The 19,362-nt window shown below is 36.1% G+C and overlaps 2 pseudogenes; one reads left to right on the top strand and one right to left on the bottom strand.

The window, feature by feature from the left end:
* The first annotated feature begins 1,600 nt into the window (after nucleotides 1-1,600).
* LOC114761622 (WD repeat-containing protein ATCSA-1-like) lies at nucleotides 1,601-5,638 on the top strand (annotated as a pseudogene).
* A 1,221-nt stretch (nucleotides 5,639-6,859) lies between these two features.
* On the bottom strand, nucleotides 6,860-10,354 carry LOC114761624 (interferon-related developmental regulator 1-like; annotated as a pseudogene).
* Between the last annotated feature and the right edge of the window lie 9,008 nt (nucleotides 10,355-19,362).

Genomic DNA, 19,362 nt, shown 5'->3' with positions numbered 1-19,362 from the left:
CTTTCACTTGCCTCACAACACAAAATACTTTGTTTTTCTTCACGGCGTAAAATTTTTAGAAAAAAATATGCAGGACAATTTGGCCTGCTGCTATTCTGATCTCACCCGTAATTACTTGATTGCTACTGGACCGCCAGTTTTAATTACTTTTATTCTTGAACGCGGTGCTTGAGGCAAGCTATTTTGTCAAAAGGTGAAAAAGGCCGGGGGACTTCGCTGTGGATTCTATGATTGATTAAAGTTTTAATATTCCCCAATTCATGGGCTTATGACTTAATCACACAGTTTTTCGGTCTAAAAAGTCATAGATTATGAGTATAATATATAATAGTTTTGGCTCTTGTTTCTTCGAAATTGGAGTTGAACCGATAAATCCAGATTCTCCGAACCCTTGCGCGCGATTATCGGGTAATCATCGCTCTTGGGCTTAACATCATATCCCATCGTTTCTGGCTCATAGTGCTCCATCTCCTTTTATGTGTGCTGTTGAAATTCAAGTTCGTATGTCTATAGAGAAAAGAAGAAAAACTTCAACTGAACTCATTTCTTCTTTTGCTTTAAACTTTAATTATTAGCGAGGTTGGTGCTTGAGAATTCACGACTCCAGGAATAGGAAACCAGAAGAAGGAAACAGATCGGAATGAAACTTGCAAGACCAAATAAGCCGGAATGATGTGATGTGATGTGATGTGAGGCAAAAACCTATTATAATCCGATGCTTTTGCATGGACAAGGAATTCCTGTGTGCACGTGGCTGGCAGGTTCCATGATCCATAGGGGAAAGGGAAAGACCTCTTCATAGGTGGCAATCATGTCCTCAAGCCGAGGTTGAATCCTGGAAAAGCAATACCCGCTCGATGCCTGTTACGTGATTTTCTGCAATTCCCACTCCCACATGACTATATATATATATATATATATATATTTAATTTTATAATAATAATAATAAACATAAAGCAACAACTAAAACTGCGCACTTTGGATCTGGATCATTCTTATGGGCGGACTATTTGATTAGAGAGTTGAGAGTCTCTATGTCTTCAATACGAGTCTATGCCTAGAAAAAAATGTTCGCTAGTTGAAAAAGGAATCAAATTCCGAATAAATTTTATGAAAGAATTAGAAAAAGGAGAAACCGGCTAAATAGAAGATTAATTAGCATTAATTTCCTGATTACACCTTTTTAAATGGTCCAGCGTTGTTTAGAAGCCTACTTTTGATTCGGAGAGTTGAATTGAACAGGCTCAAGGCATATTGGACTTTTGAAAACTGAATGTCATGGTCCTTGGGCTGTCGTGATAGTCAGCTTACAAAGTCGAATCGGCCCTACATTCGAGGAAAGTATTGGGCCGTTGATCTGTCTTGAGCAGTAAGAATACCGCTGGCCCAATTACGATGGAGTCCATTTGTTGTTCCGACAATACAACAGTGGCGCGTACGGAAGAAGGGGGAAATCGAAACTGGAGGCAGGAGCAGCAAGCTTTGTAGAGGAGGGTCTGAGTTGAGTTTGTCCCTGCAGTTCAATCAGAAACGTGCATGTATTGGAGCGAGAGAGAAGTTGTGAAGGAGGGGCAGTGCGGGTCTATTCGAAGATGCTTCGAATATGTGGAAGCAGATCAGAGACAGAGAGAAGAGGGGAAAATCCGCCCAGAATCGTTCGCTCATCGCTTTAAGTCCAATCGCATTGCGCAGCTCCAAATTTCCAATTACAAAGATATTGTTTCTCCTCATAAAGGCGCCGCCGTAAACTCGCTTCAGGTGCTCCACGCTTGTTTTTATTCATTCTTTTCAAATCATCAGCTTCTTCCTGCTCCTTTTCACCCTTGCGATTAGTTCGTTATTCGCACATCCAAATTATTTTTCAGATAATCATTAGTTTATTGGACTTGTCTTCCTTAAATTGTACTTTGGGTTATAGCAAGGTGGTGCTGAAACGGAAGTCTGTTTGCGCATTAAAAATGTGATATTTTACATCCTATTTAGACTTTCACCATGCCTGTTTGTATGGTTGAAAGAGGAAGACGAAACTGTAAGAAACCGCTTTGGATTTTACTTATCTATACAATGAAATCATTCTCATATTTTACTGCGGGGCCCTTGATTCTTGCAAAAGAAGCGTTTTTTTACATGTGCCTGTTCAGCGTCATGTTCTACCATGTTGCTAATGTCTAATTATGGCATTCTAATGGAAATCCAAAATCCAATCTTTCTGACCTCGAAATCAGATTGATTTGACAGAGGGAAGATATTTGTTATCTGCTGCATCCGATGCTTCTCTAGCCATATATGATGTTCAACGGGCCACGGATTATGAAGCAGGAGGTTTGATAGCTAAACACAAGTGCATATTTGCAATTGACAAGCAACACAGTCTTGGGCACAAATATGCCATATCCTCGGCTATTTGGTATCCAATTGACACCGGCCTATTCATTACAGGTTCATATGATCATCATGTTAACGTTTGGGACACAAATACCACCCAGGTGACTATCCATCTTGAATCTTGATCTTCCTTTATTATCTATTTTCTTAAGTCTTGATTTTACCGTTAATAATATGAATTTATTTTCCTTTTCTATGGTTTATTTGCAAAATTCTGTAGGTGGTAATGAATTTCAAGATGCCTGGAAAGGTTTATAGGACTGCAATGTCTTCATTGGCAACATCTCACATGCTTATTGCTGCTGGAACTGAGGATGTCCAAGTTCGTCTTTGTGATATTGCTTCAGGGGCATTTGTCCACACACTGTCTGGTCATCGTGGTATGTGTTGTTATATCTCTTGGACTCGTTCTGTATCAGTTTACATGCTGGTTCAATATGTTTCAAGTTACTGGAAAAGATCTTTGAATGGTTGTTTAGTATATCCTTCGGAGTGTGCTGGTAGAGTAGTAGTTGAGCAGGAAGAGTGAGATGCTTAAAGACCATACACGAATCAGTTTTGGGAAGAATTTAATATGCTGAATCTTTTAATCCTTTAATGTCTTCTAATCATCAGAACATGTTGAATGCTCCAGCATAATTTATGCTTCTGCAATATATGTACTTCTAACGGTTGATGCTTGCAAGCATGTGTGGCTTGGTAAATATCTTCGTAATGATATCCAATTAATTATGTCTTCCCCTCAGGTTTTTTTTTTTTTTTAGGCTGACAACATGTTTGTGTTTTGTTATTGGTCAAGCTTTACTGTGTTTTTGGAGGATGAAGTATTAGAAAAAATAGATCTAAATTTATAAGCCTCTATCACAGAGCGAGAGAGATGCAGGAGAATAGAATTCCTCTATATGTGAGTGTTCATAATTTCACGAGATGTTCTCTGTGATGGCAGACGGAGTAATGGCTGCTGAATGGTCTACTTCAAATGAATGGGTCTTGGTTACTGGGGGATGTGATGGTGCTATACGTTTTTGGGATATCAGACGAGCTGGCTGTTTTTTAGTGCTGAATCAGTCTTCAACTCAACTCGGAAGGTGCCCACCAGTGCTTAAGCGCTCCATGATAACTAAGGTTTTCTCCCCTTTTGGTTACAATGAAGGTTTTATTATAGTTTAGGAGATCCTTTTTCTTCAAACATTGATGCATCAATAGTTATGTCCTTTTTTTTTTTAAGTGAAAATTATACGTAAAATTGTACTCTATGGCTGAAGTTGCTGCAGCAAATATTTAGCATGTTATTTTCATGCAGAATATGACCCCACCCAAACGTTTCTTGTACTGAAGCCTGCCAAGTTAACAATTTCCATATCATCACTCATATGATTCAATATAATTCCTTGGTTGGACAGAGTCTGAATATAAAACACGTGCTGGACAAAAGAAGCTTTCTAAGGGGAGTGGTGGTAGCAGAGAGTTGTCAATAGGTAAAGTTTCTGCCAAGGGACCAATGAAGCAGAGATTACATCCAGGGATGCTGGCTACTCAAGATCGTGCAACTGCTCATTATGGTGCCGTGACTGGATTAAAAGTTACGGAGGATGGCATGTATCTCTTAAGTGCAGGTTTTTTTTTTTTTTAATTTTTTTTATTTGCTATTGCAAAATTATAAGAATTATTCATGCAAAAGATAAATTTTAAATATGCCCCGGCACAAAAATTTACAGACTACTTTTGCACATGTCATCGAACTATCAAAGTTCTATGCAAATTGAAGTTGGAGTTCTTGTGTGTGTGTGTGTGTGTGTGTTGCACTCTCGGAACCAGGATCTGATTCAAGATTGAGGTTATGGGATGTTGAATCGGGATGCAATCATTGGTGAACTTTGAAACAGCGCCTACAAACAAACAAACCAATTCAATTGGCCACCACTCAGGATTCAACGCTTGTTTTTGTTCCATGCATGAGATCTGTGAAAGTAAATCCCTTGATATTCTTTATCATAGCTTCTCTAATTCAAATTACCTCATAAAAATACCTTAATGAATCCTGATAAAACACTTCTGTATTTCAGTCTTTCAATATGGGGTCGGGGGGAACACATACGCAACATTCGTGGCCACTATGAATGTGTGAATTCTTGCTGGTTTAATGGGCAAGATCAGGTATGTTCATGTCTTGCTGTTCATGTGGTATAATAGGGAAATGGGAGGAGCTGAAGACGTGTGTGCTGAAATCTTCATGAAATGACATTGGTCTATTTTATTTAGGAGCAGAAGAAACAAAATTTACATTATGAGGTTTTATTGTTATGTCATTTCCTAAATCATTTAAACTGATGAGGGGTTACGTAATTTATCCTGGTACTCTCAGCTTTATTGTGGTTAGTTTTAGTTATGTCAATTGTCATTCTATTGTTCTAGGCTATTGTATGCCCAGATTTTCTTTTCCTGGAACTGAATGGACTCTTGGATGAATAAATGATTCCACTCATTTTAAATGTAGGAGCTGATTAACACGTCCTTATAGATTAAGGAAGTTAAGTGAATTGAATTATTGCTGTCCTCATATTATTTTGAGGGAGCATCAATATGAGTAGTTTGAGAAAAGAATAATAAATATGAGGGTTAAAATGAATTGAAGTATTGCATTTAAGATCAAAGCAAACCTTTAACTAGCTCATATATTTAGGATTACACTCATGACTGCAATATAATACCTCCATCCTTAATGTGAGAGTTGGTTTGACATTCTATTTGGTCTTAAATATATGACTTAATATACTTATCTCTCATATTTATTCAATTTTTTCAAGGTAGTCTTTGTAGTAGTTGCACATACTGAAGGTTTCATCTAATGGTAATCCTAACTAATACACATAATTAGTAACGGTATTTTGGAGAAAAAACAACGCACTATTTATAAATGACTAACTTAACTAATTTTTTAATCTACTCAAATTAATCAATTAGCTATTATATTAAGGACGGAAGTTGTAAATAATTTTTATAAAGCACTAATTTTTAAAAAATTTCTGATTTATTTATTTATTTATTTTTGCATTCTACAGGAACTATACACTGGTGAAATGATAGACAAATTCTGGTCTGGTCACCTCCTAGATTAATTGATGATGAGACGGTGCTTTCTTGAAACCCAGTCTCTTTTTGGTCAAGTTTGTTGCCAATTAACTACCCTTTCAAAGACCTTATTGTCTGACCTTTTCGACGTGAACTGCAGAATGAACGATCTGTCGAGGACCGGGATGTTTCAAACTAAACCTAGTTTTGGTCGGGGTACATGTGTACTCATCTTAAACACCACCTCAAAAACTGTATAGGATTAGCTCTTTGCATATACAGATAAAATTATTTGTACTTTCTATCTTTGTAGTTCATGATTTTATTCATATTTTCCTGTAAGAGCCATAGTACTATTGATATAGACGTTTTCTTGTACTACTTTGCGGTAAATAAAGTAGCGTGTATGTAAACAAGCAGTCGGTTATTCTTGCTTCACCGGATTCTTCCTGTCTTTTTTCCCTGTTGCCGATTGTGGAGCTTCCGAAGACAAACTGAAAACACGCTTGCGCAAATGTACAGGCATCGATAATTTAAAAGATGAGTAAATTATTGATCACTATACACTTTTGCTTGAAATTACGAATTTACAACAACTTCTCCTTTATTTATAAAATCGGTATTTTAGCCCATTTTTATTCTAATAATTTTTTTTTTGGTAAAGGCTGTAAAATATCGTTATGGTAAGATTTACATTAAAATAACCGGACAAAATAATGAAGCCTAATTAGTAATTACCTCATCTCTCTTGCCTGCTCGTCGCACATCCGTATGGCCGAACCATTTCAAGCCTGATGCTCTTTACCATCCACAAACTTTCACCATAGTTTAACACACTCCAATTGCTATTTGTTCATTTATAGCGAGAGAGACGCTGTATTATACAAGCATATCCCTTAATTGGATGCACCACTACTAGGAAATTCCCCAAAACGATCCCTCCCTCCAAACATCTCATACTAGATTGGAGCACAAATATTTCTCTAACTCAAAGCCTATGGAACAAATATTCAAAGCAATCGTTTCTACTTCACATGAGAAAATACAATTACAAAACATGGCTGTAGAAAAAGATTCAAGTAGACTCCTAGAAGGGCAGTCAAACATTTTGAGGATGAACAATTCATCACACTTTTTCTATGCGATACCGTGTCTGCTTGACCACAGACATGCGCACCATTCTAATAGAATATGAAAATGAAGGTCTCGTGGTTTACACATAACTTACAAATAATAGTATAACTTTTTTTATTGTTTTGTATTATATGTTCTATAACGATCTTTTAGGGCTATCTGGCATTATAACAACGTGATGGTGTGAGGGTAGAACTTCGCAAATATAGAAAAAGCGTTCCAGTGAGTCGACGGGGACAACCACAGCCACAGTGAATGAGTCAATCCCGGCTATCATCATAATTCCGGTCTCCAGTCAATAACTCATGACTTCTTCAGCCATATTCACTGCGTAATGGCCCAAGTTTCTGCCCTGTTAGCAGAAATTAAAGAAAGAAAAAATAAGGGCCGCTATAATAGGGAACCTGCAATGGATGTGGATATTCTTTATAAGGGGAGAAAATGCAAACCTCAGATAACATCCGTTGCTTCTTAAGTGATTGTGTCTTTTCCTTGTTTACAATAGAGTTTGAAGACTTAAACATTCTCTGCGGGAGAATATAATGGAGATCAGAGAGTGATGCAAAGGAGAAGGAAAAATGGATGTTGCTACCTCGGGTTATAATAATATAAGAACTCGTTTGATTTTCATTTTCGTTATAAATATAAGATCTCAATCCACTTTGTTTATCATATTTATTCATTTTTCTTGAGGTAGTCCTTATAATAACAGTAGTGTTAGCCAATATACTTAATTAGTAAGAATATTTTAGGAAAGACAATGCTTATTTATTACAAATAACTAACTTTATCAACACTTATTTGTTACAAATAACTAACTTTACTAATTTTCTTAATCTGCTCAAATTAGTTAACTAACTCTTATATTGAGGATAGGAGGTAGTACTTGATAGCAGCCAATTAGATAAGAGGAAAATCTCTAATACTTAAATGCAACACAAGATGGCTAAGTACAACCTGAGTGAGAAATCACCTTTTCACAATCAGTCATTTGATGGATTCTGTAGTTCAAGTTCCTTCTCTTGGGTGTGAAGTTGAAGACATCGTGAAGGAGATCATTTTCCTGATTTTCCAAGGGAAGTTGGGGGATAAAACAAGAGGGGCAAGGGGGCCCAACTAATCAGTAAACACAATCTTTCCAGAATATATATAGAAGACTACTACCAATAGAACACCAACCTGCATGTGCTTAACAAACCCTCCACCAAGAAACGCTTAAGAAAGTTTAAGAAAGTTCAACTGCAAGAAGAAAAGGCAAATTAAAACAGCAATACAGAAAAGGAGAGCTCCGCAGGAGATAATAGAAGGAACCAGAAATACCTGTATCAATTGGGTCCATGATGATGTCCGCAGCAAATCACCATTAATCTTCATTGAAATTTCAGGAGAGTGACCATGCTGGTATCACAAGCAATATCAGCTTATGAACCGAAGTAAGCCACAAACAATATAGAGCTTGGAATATAAGCAATACAGACATAAATTACCTCAAAAAACTCCAAGATATCTCGAAACAAGATCTTCTGACTGTTAAGATCTTTCTTGGAAGAACCTTTTCCTCCAGCCTCCACTGAAAGGTTTCTAACTTGATTTATGACCTTCCCTTTCAATCCGTGGATATGTGCATAACTTTCCCGTGGTTCACTCTCTTCTCCAATCATGTCACTTGCGCTCTTAGGTTCAGCAGAAAAGTTCTCAATAACTCCAATCTCAAAAATTAGAGCCAGTGCTTCACCAGCAGCTTTACGTATAGATCGGTCTTCCTTGTCTAGAAGACTTGACAAATAAGATACGTAACTGCATGAAAAATCCGAATCAATTAGTCAGGTTCATTGGTTATCTTTGGAAGCAACAAACAGGATGATTGTCTAATGACAATCCATAGCCACCGGCAAAATGCAAGAATTGCACGTAATATAGGGCAGGAAAGGACTGGAACAGGTTGCACAGCGAGAAGATTGCTTACTTTTGCCAATTTTTAGAGTTTAGCTTCACTTCATCCATGGTGGAGAGGAGAAAGGACCAGGCAGACACCACAGTGGTTATCAACAGAGCTGAGGGTTTGACTGTAACTGCCTAGAAAATGAAATAACTCAAGCAGTAAATTTAAGGAAGAAAAATGAGGAACGTCAATATAGAAAGAAGACATTCTTATTTATAATTAGATCGTAAGCACTGATAATGAGAGTAAAAAAACCACAGAACAACCATAAATATTTTTGAAACAGGAACATACATTAGAACCATGTTTAGGATTAATTATCCCCCGCATCATGTCCATTGATCTCTGAGTCTCCTCTTGATCATTCCCCCCAGCAAAAGTGATGATAGCCAAGCACTCCACCAACTATAAAATACATGGAACTGAGCAAAGTAAAAAACACCATCATGGCCTCTCAAGAATCAATAGCGAGAAATTGAACACCAAACCCAGCATAATTTTGGAAAAATACTTACTGATATCTTTGAAACATCTGTTCCAGATGAAAGAGATTCGTCAAGAGAACGGATGGATTCTTCAAATATCTCATGTGCTTTATCACCGTATCCAACAGTCAATATCAGCAAGCCTGTAAAGAAGTTAAAATAAATATTCAAGTAAATGAAGACAACGTGGAATCCGAGCACGTTGATCAAAATCTCACCAAGGACATGAGAAGCCAGAGCAATCTCCTTTGCAGATGCATTTTTGGATCCCTTTCTTATTGAACCAATACACTGATGCAATAGGGTGGCAAATCTAGAAAGGACACGCAGCGACAGTTACATAACCTAAAAAGAATCTATCACCCATGATTTAACAGAAACTTTTTATAGTCTAACTTGAATTAAAACCCTGAAGGACAAAGAGAAGCATGCCCAAAGAAAGCGTTATTCATTTTGAATTATTAAAGATATGGTGGCATTTTGACAAACCCAGCAATAGCAATCCATCTTATTATTGCTCTCGGAAAAATAAAGCAAATAACATAACGAAACAAAATAGTAAAAGAAAATTTCTAATTTATATGAGAAATGCTTACTTCGTCTCCACAAACTGATACTGCGTATTGTTAGTGAATGCTTCAACGATAAATGACAAAGCATTCTCCCTTGTGGAACCCCTTCATCCAAGAAAACAACAAATGTCCTTTAGACCCAAGAAGGGGCGGAAACAAGAAATGGACATGAGAAATATGATTTCATTAATCACATCATTGCAAGGTTAACGCTCTTCTATAAGTAGCCATCGTAGATGTCAGTAGCTACCTCTTTTCATCTAAAGCATCCAGAGCTCGGTCGAGCAAACTATCTTGATCTAAGTGCACTTCTTCGGCCCCTGACACCTCCAAGAGAGCAGAACGGACTGGTGAGAACAAGCTCACACAACCGTCATCATTGCTGTCCAACATGGCAGCATTTCTACGCTGAGAACCTGCAGTTAACAGGGAATACGAACTTCAACATTCGCGTCTTGGCTATAATTGTAATTGAAAAAAAAAACGAAACAGCCCAGAAATTCAAACATTTTAAAGCATAGATATCAAAAGCATGAGAACGTCGGGGCAACACTAAAACAAGAAATTCCGTTGAATTTAATCATACTACATACTTTTGATATTGACATATGCTGATCAAAGGATTTACACAACAAACAGAGAAATTGAACCGTTATCAATCAAACCTGCTAACCAAAAAAAAAAAAAAACAACGATTCCTTAGCAGAAAAGGTGTGGGATATGGGGCTTACGCTTTCCCATGGTGAAAGAACCTCTGCTTGCTTCTTTGTGTTAGAAATTCTAATGAGATTGAATGCCGATATGGAAGAGCTTACGACGTGTGGGACTGATTTGAATAAAGATGGGACAGAACAGGGAAACGAAAACGGTTAAGTTGGATGATGAATGAGCCATTAAAATGGAAAAGATGTCTGTCCGAAAGAAAGAAGTTATATAATAGAATAGAAGAAAATAAGAGGTTTTTATCAAACGGAGATTCAGCGGCACACATATGTGAGAGAGGAGGGAAGTTGGGGGCGAGAGGCTGCGAAGGATTCTGATACGCTTAAGCGGCAAACTACATACCGTTGATTAGACGAGGTTTAGTTTTTGGCGCCTAAAATTAATTCGGGGTTTTACGATCCACTTGCATGCATGGCTAGCTGCTTCTTTCAAGCGGTAAATCAGCTGAACTTCGATATATCTTCCTTCTGTGATTCTTATCTTAAAATATCTAAGATTGCCCACCCAGAAAAAAAAAAAAAAAAGATATCTCTGAGATTTTTCTTTTTATAATATCCAAATCCCACATTTTCTCTGCCTGCTATTATATCCAAAGAACAAAGGTCACTTGGAATATTCGACCACAGGAAACATTGGCTTGCTTAGAATTTGACCCCGGCGAATGTCGGAGGGTTTTAGTGAAAATGTGAAACCAATCACACAATCAATATATCAAAATACACACGTCAATTAAAATACAAATGACTTTTTCCTGGTAGGATAAAAGTTTCTGGGTGGGCTGGATTTTGGGTTCACCAGGGCATGTGTCTCTGACTCTGAGTTTAAAGAGTGACAACCAACAAGTTTCTTATTACATCGGCAGTGAAAATATAAAATATGATATATACAAGTCTGTGTTTCAAATTTTGTACAACAAACCAAAAGGTTAATTAATTACCCATATAACATAGTTACATGGCAAGGGATGGATCCGTGTGTTTCATGTCTCATTTTTAACTTTAAATATTTCTCTTTAGATTTTTTTAGATGTGAGGGTTGTATGTCTGAGATGAATACTATTGTTAATAACTGCATGATGCAATTTCTTATGGGTTATAGATATCAATTCATATTGATCCTAATAGCTGAGTGTCTCTGACTCTGAGTTTAAAGAGTGACAACCAACAAGTTTCTTATGTCTCTGACTCTGAGTTTAAAGAGTGACAACCAACAAGTTTCTTATTACATCGGCAGTGAAAATATAAAATATGATATATACAAGTCTGTGTTTCAAATTTTGTACAACAAACCAAAAGGTTATTAATTACCCATATAACATAGTTACATGGCAAGGGATGGATCCGTGTGTTTCATGTCTCATTTTTAACTTTAAATATTTCTCTTTAGATTTTTTTAGATGTGAGGGTTGTATGTCTGAGATGAATACTATTGTTAATAACTGCATGATGCAATTTCTTATGGGTTATAGATATCAATTCATATTGATCCTAATAGCTGAGCTGATCTTTCCAAATGGAATTATCAAGAGATTGAGTGGGAATGAGTTGGGACGGGGCCAGAGCCAGACCCCCGAAGAAGGAAGAATCATTAAAAGTGAGAAAGTGAGACGATTTGATTTGGCGCCAAAAAGAAAAAGAAGGGACGATGGATGTAATAATATGCTTTGGACACAACTAATCTGAAATGTTCGACGACGATCCGATTATCGCGGGAAAACAAATGAATGATACTTCTATATATAGATAGATCACCGACACGACATTGTCTGAAGCTTTATTTGATGATTATGCCGTTGAAAGCGCATAATCATCACTTCCACACTAATTTGAAAATTCCAGTTCATCCCATTAATATCTTGCCGGCAATATTGTTAAAGTATTTTCTTTTTGGTACAAAAATTTTAGAAAAGAGATCCGACTCACCCACCATCTAATGACAGAAAAACTAACTCATGATCTATTAGGATCCGTCCCTAAAGATATGAAAGCATAACAAGTAAGCTTTTTTTTTTTGACTTAATAGGTAGGAATCTCCTAACTTCACTCAGTTGTGAATATGCCTCCATCAGGTTCTCAACCAGCTTAAGGATCAAATCCACTCCATTTGTGAGAGTTTCCAACCCCCTTGCCAACTGAACCAAGGACGAGGTGTTGTTAAAGTAATTACAGAACAGCATTGAATCAATCCTCGTCCCATGAAGTGGACAAGCAAACTGTGTACCTCGTAGACTTTGGTTGTGGGCTTCAGGGGTATTCGGACTCAGAGAAAGTGGGCTTCACGCCCTTGTCATATGTAACAGCCACTAATCCATGTATCCGCATTCTCACCGGGCTTCTAGAAGAATCCAGGCAACCTTTCGGAGCGAAATTGAAGCTCCTTTACTTGCTCTGTTTTTTACACAGTTTCATGATATGACATGTTTTTTTTTTCAATCATTAATTTTTTTTCAGCTGATATCCTCTACTATGGAACTCTAAAACTAATTAATCAAACTTCTTTTTGAGGGTAGTTTTGAGATTTTACCCAAAAAAAAATTTAACCATCTTTTTTAAGTTACGTATGGAGTTAACTGGAGCTTATAAACAAACAGAGAGAGATCAGATAGAGGGTGGGTGGGGGAATTCTCAGCATTGAAGGTAAACGGCTGGCAGGTGATGATATGGTTTGGTCATTGGCGCATTATTATATGACACAAAATGACGTGGGTATTGGCATGGAGGAGGAGGGGGGTGGGGGGAGGTGGTTCTCTATTATCTGTGTTCATTAAGCCCCAAGTGTTTGGAAATGATGCTATTGTCGCAAAGTGACTGTTTCATGGTGTTTCAAAACATGGAAACACGTCCAAAAATCGCAAGGGCCATGTGTTGGAATTGGACGTAGAAAAGGCAAAGCCTTTTGTTATATATAATAGAAAAGTGGCCTCGAACACGCAAGGCATGGAGAATATGATGGTGGAGACTCACTGGATCTAAAACAGGCATGTGAGCACACTGCCCAGCGGGTTTCGGGGAGTGCCAAGTTTGAAGAGAGAGAGAGAGAGATAGGGACAGTCAAAGCATTGGAAATTTCAAAACTCCAACACACACTGAGACTTGTGAAATACAATGTAAGATCTCTCAGTCTCAGCACGCACTTTTGTTGAATGAGAGAGATGCCGTGGGAGTAAGTGTTTGTGGGGTATAACGACTTCTTCCCCTTCTTTGCGTGTCAGATTCTTTATATTAGGCACCTACTTCCACAATCATGCTCTGCTATATCTATCTATCTCTCTAGCTCTCCCTAGATAGCCAACCTAGCTACATAAACATATATAAATATATATATATATATATATATATTTTCACTGTCTTCTGCATCACTTTTAACTAGCTCACCAGCCTCTTCTCGCTTTAATTCTTGCTTTTAAGTCTCTTTCTTTACGTAGCTTGTTTGTTGGCTCCAGTGTTGTTACTGATACATCTAGGTGATCGATGCTTCCGGCTTTCACTGTAATATGTAACTCAGAAAGTGAATTGAAGTGATCAAACTATACCCCATGCTTTTCCATGATTATTATTATTTATCTGCTTTCATAATTGAATTGGTCAATGATGAGAGAATGGGAGAGAGGTCAGTCACACAGTGCAGCTTTTCCCCTCATGCCAGTCATTCCAAAAGTCGTTAATTTATTTCAACTTTCAAATGACCTCTCTGTTCAATTTACTGCAACTGACCATGCAGGCTTGGAATCCAAACGCTCCAGCCTGATGCTTTTGTTTCGTAAAAAACCAACCCTAGCCAACAAGCCATTAACAAATTAAAGGATAGATTCTATGTGCTATATACCTATATATTCTATTTCTTCTTCTTTCCTTCTTTCTTTAGTTCCTAAAAATGAGACAATATTGTCGTGGGTCATTAATTAATCTGTACCCTGAATACACTTGCATTGATTATATAGTACACTATAAATTGCACATCACATTAACAATTTACAACTGTCATCTCTTTAAAGCTGATATATATAAGATCCCACAGCACTCCTGCACTTACACATACATGCAGGGTGATTATAACATTGCAGGGTAGGTTCACAAGGGGGAAAATTAAAGTGAAGGGGTAATTTATATTTGACAAGATGGATGCATGGTGGAGGGGAAAAGTTCAGAAGATGAAGTGTCCACAATATATATAAGCAGCCCCATGCATACCTAACATCGACTTTTTTCATAAGGACGGTTTATTGCCACTTTGACATTTCCATCCTAAGTCCCACTCCTACTTATTTTGTGTGCGTGTGTCTTATTTTCAAACGTAGATTATATTTAATTTCTCTAACTTCTTTATTTTGAACATACAAAATTATAATGAAAATTGTTACCGAACTTGAAACTCCACAGCCACCCACTTAAAGATTATTCGCCAGTCATTCTTTTCCATTAATAAGATGTTTCAATGTCGTATGCAAAAACAGAGCCAATATTGACAATAAAATCGAGAATTAAAAAGAATCAGCACGAAAGAGAGTAGTGGGTGTGTGTGTGCCGGGGGGGGGGGGGATGTAAAATATGACAATATATTGCTGTCTTATTCTCCATTAATTGAAGTTTTTATTTTTTTTGCCATCAGTTTTCTCATTCCTACGAATTGCTTACCTTAGCTTGTCCCAGCATTGATCAATGGACTGCTCTATTTGAGTATGTAGAAAATTCTTGCTGGCTTTTCAATAAATGGGGGGTTATTTCGGAGAGAGCTAGATCTGTAAACAACTTGAGTAATACCTAGCTAAGTCCAAACATTGTAAGCAATTCAACTGTATTCATCAATTATTATTCTTCCATACCTAGCCAAGTCCAAAATTACAATTAAAAACTCAGTTAATACCATTTTTTTTCAAACAAAAAAAAAACAGAGAGAGAGAGATCCGATTGAAGCGAGATTCCAGTTAATTGATTATTTATATATATATATAAATTGGTAACTGATTGCCTTTGAGCTAGGCATATTCTTATTGAATTAATGTTTAGATTTTGGGGTTCGAAAAGTAATTCGAATACCAGTCTTGTCTTGTCACCTCGCTTTCCATGATCCCTCCTAATTATATATCGGAGCATGGTATTATTACACGGAAAAACCCATCGAGCATCATAAATGAAAAATCATAAGATTCGACTGAATAAGCCAAAGGGATAAAGGGACAAGTCAGGATAAAGGGACAAGTCAGTAATATTGATCTTATGTGGCTTGTTTTGTACAAAAAGTTTGTATATGAGTTACATCTCTCATGAAATTAAAAGCTCATTAATTGGGATCATCGAGACACATCTCCAGACTTAAAAAATGCTTGTGAATTATATAAATCACCACATGATTGACAGGATTTAGGAACTCTCATGCTTGTGGATCATGGGTAAAGTCTTCCTACCCTTGTCGTTAGTTGATCATGCACAATAATTGCTTGAACTTTCAAACTCGAGGAGGTTAACTTATTTGTAAAGTTGTGTCCTTTTAATCTTAGCCTGATCCAACAATAGTATTCCTCTAATCATTAATGTAAGTCATTTTAACTAATTTGATTAGATTGAGAAAGTTCGGTAAGTTATTTAATTATGAGAAATATGACATGTTTCTCTTAAAACACTATAATTATTTTCTAAATATCCTCCCTTCTTCTCCTGTTTATTATGGTACGGTTGAGAGAGTATGAATATGGGTAGTTTAAAAAAAATTGATAAATATAATAAATAAGTCTTATATTTAAGATCAAAATTAACTTAACAACTAGATCTTCTATTAAGAACAAGATTAGTATATAACTTGAGGGGGATTATGTCATAAAATCCAATTTTTTTTAAATAAAAAGCAGAGAGAGAGGGGGGGACGGTCGTTAAACAGTACAAGAGAGACTTCAGTGTCATATATGGGAAGGAATTGAAGGTAGCTGGATGGTTTATTATATATACAGAGTTGGCCCCGTGGAAAAATAAATTGGAAATGAAAAGAGAGGGAGAGAGAGAGGAGGGGAGCTTTAATTTGAATTTTAACGTTTTCTTTTGCAGTGCTTGCGGGGCTGGGAACAAAATGCATGTGGGAAATATACGCTTCCAATATATGCAGCTGCGAAATTGAGACGACGAGGGATAGCAACGTTACATGCAGAACGTCGTCGTACGGAGGCGCCAGGAGGGTCGCCAGTGTCACCTAATTAGGTCTTTGTTGACAAGTGAAGCGGCCTCCATCGATGACGACAAAACTCATCCCATCATCACCTACGCATCTCTCCCACTTCTCTATACACTCCTCATCATTTGCCTCCCTCTATCCTATGTATTTAGTCCTAAAAGACTAGTCTCTACATACAGAGATACCATTCACTTGCCTTTTTGCTGATTTTCACCCAAATACTAGCCTGTCAAGTACGTAGATCGGTAACTCCTTGGTTGCTTGAAATTAATTAAACTCATAATATACATAACATTGTTCGTGTGTGTGTGTGTGTGTCTATATATGTGTGTGTGCGTGTATATAAAGCATAAATATATATATACAGACTTGTGGATATGATTCACTTTTCCTCATCATCCATCCGAACCCTATCCCTGCCATCTGCGAAAAAGCAACAATAATATATGGAGCTAGAGGACACTTTCACAAGTTGAAGGCCGGAGGAAACGATGACATTATTGACACGTACACACAAAAAACGGCAATCAATTATACGTTAAATGTATGAAGTACAAGTTATTTTATTAGTTTGGTTTAGCGGAGAAGTGAAGGGACTAATGGATCTCTTCATAAATTTTGGGGTGCAGAGATCTGTGAAGAATAGTTGTTTATTAGCATTAATTAATTAGGGAGATGGAGGTGATGATGAGCTGTGAGGAAATGTCCAAGTCTGGGATGCAAGGCGGATTTGGGGCTGACCTCAGATCATATTTCAGTGACTTGGAATCTCGAGTCGTCGTTCTTCATTTGTTTTCTTTCTTACGGATCACATATGTCAGTGTTTGAGCCTCTGCGGAGCCTCCTCATAAGTAATTTTACAAATTACAGCACACAACTACAAACACCACTGTTACGTATCATCTTCAATTGATTGATTTAGTGAGACAAAAAATTAAGTTTAAAAAATTATTTAATTATAGCCTATTTATGTGGTCGTGTATCATTATATTATATATATCAATTTATAAGTTAGGTAAATTAGTTTGCAAAACAAAGATAAATATAAATATTTTAAAGTAATTTTTTTATTTTCTTAATTAGTCAATTGGATTTTATGTTAAGAACTAGAGGTAGTGTATAGATTTAATTATTAAAAACACACACGTATACAGATTCAACTGATTTTATTAGACTTTGGTTAAATCTAGTCAGGTATGTGTCATGCTAGTTAACACAGTTTTCCTTTTGGCATACTTTCTCCTGTCCTTTTTTTCTTTTACAAGCACTTCCTGTCTAATTAGTTATAAGTAAAAATAACTGTTTCATAATATTTAAGAAGGTTAGTTATTCATTTTAATTATATACTACTACTTCCAGTCTTATTTATAAGACTTCGTTTGTAGACGACAAACGAGATCTTATAATTAGGACCGGAGGTAGTATAAAATTAAATTCTCTTATATTAACAGTGTTCATTAATACTATACAATACGACCGGAATTAATTAAATTGACTGCAAAATAGTTGGTTTTAAAAAATGCTGAAAGTGACGATGAGCGTCATCGATCCTTATTCCATTCAATCAATTCGGTTTGAAGACAAAATCTCAGTGTCAACATAAAAAAATAGAGTATAGATTATGAGTCTCAATCAGGATATTATTATATTTAAAAATTGTCGCACATGTTAAGTAAGCTGCTTATATATATTAATCAAGTACAGCCGGTGGCAAAAATATTGTGAAAGTTTATTTTCCTAGCAAAAATATTCTGACTGTTATCTACCGTTAAGTTTAACTATTAAATTATATGATTTGACTAATGTTTTTAACAATCAAATTTAATAGCAAATAACGGTTCAAAACAGAAATACTACGAAATAAAACTTTTAAGACATATAAAAAAAACTTTTAAGCGCTGATGCTCCTTCATATATGTTTTCGGATATATTTAAACATCTTATTATGCCTGTGGCAATATGTAAAAACTGTAGAAAGATTAATTTCTTTTCTCGTATCATGGTGGGAGTACTAATAAAAGACCAGTGGAAGAACGAAAGTCTTCGCCTTTGTCCTTTTCGGCTTATTATAATTTCTAATAAAATGTTCAAATATTTTTCCTTTTAACTTGCTAGACTGATCGTCTTCGTTATTATTTTAGAAAACAGAGATATGTTCGTTCAGGTCTTTTATTACACATTGACCGGAAACCATAAATTATTTTTGCTGCGACGAGAACAGCTGGCTTTAACTTCGGGCAAGGTAATATATGGATTAAAATTTGACACTTCATTCAATACATGTTTGGAGTTGACCTGGGCAAATTCATTTAGATTTTGAACACTTGAAAAGTGAAAGATTTTAATCAGGTGCAAAACACTCCTGATATAAAAACTAGTTAAATAATATAACTAGATTAAAAAAATTAGTTAAGTTAGTTACTTATAATAAATAAATGTTATATTTTTTAAAACATCCTTACTAATCAAATGTATTAGCTAGAACTACCAATATCATAAAGAGTATTTTGAAAAAAATAGATAAATATGAAAGACAAAGTAAATTGAAATCTTATATTTAGGATCAAAATAAAATTCAAATAAGTTCTTATATTAAGAATCAGAGTTAGTACTACATTGTAAATATATAATATCATTTAGTATTTTTAAATAAATGAATTTTAAATTTTAGCGTACGGATGAGTATTAATTTACTCAAATAAAAGGCGTCAAAAATGAATTTACTCATATGATGCGTATAATGCAGATCAGATTCTTCATGGTTGGCCATGTCCGTGAGATTGTTTCGTGGACAGTTATATACATATATATATATATATATATATAGTGCCCAGAGATCAATATACTTTAGAAATAACACCGACAACCAAAAAAATAATTATTGAGT

This window comes from Neltuma alba, unplaced genomic scaffold, assembly GCF_004799145.2.
Source record: "Neltuma alba isolate B1F8T4 unplaced genomic scaffold, ASM479914v2 tig00011128_pilon, whole genome shotgun sequence".
NCBI lineage: Eukaryota > Viridiplantae > Streptophyta > Magnoliopsida > Fabales > Fabaceae > Neltuma > Neltuma alba.
This window is presented reverse-complemented; position numbering and strand designations above follow the sequence as displayed.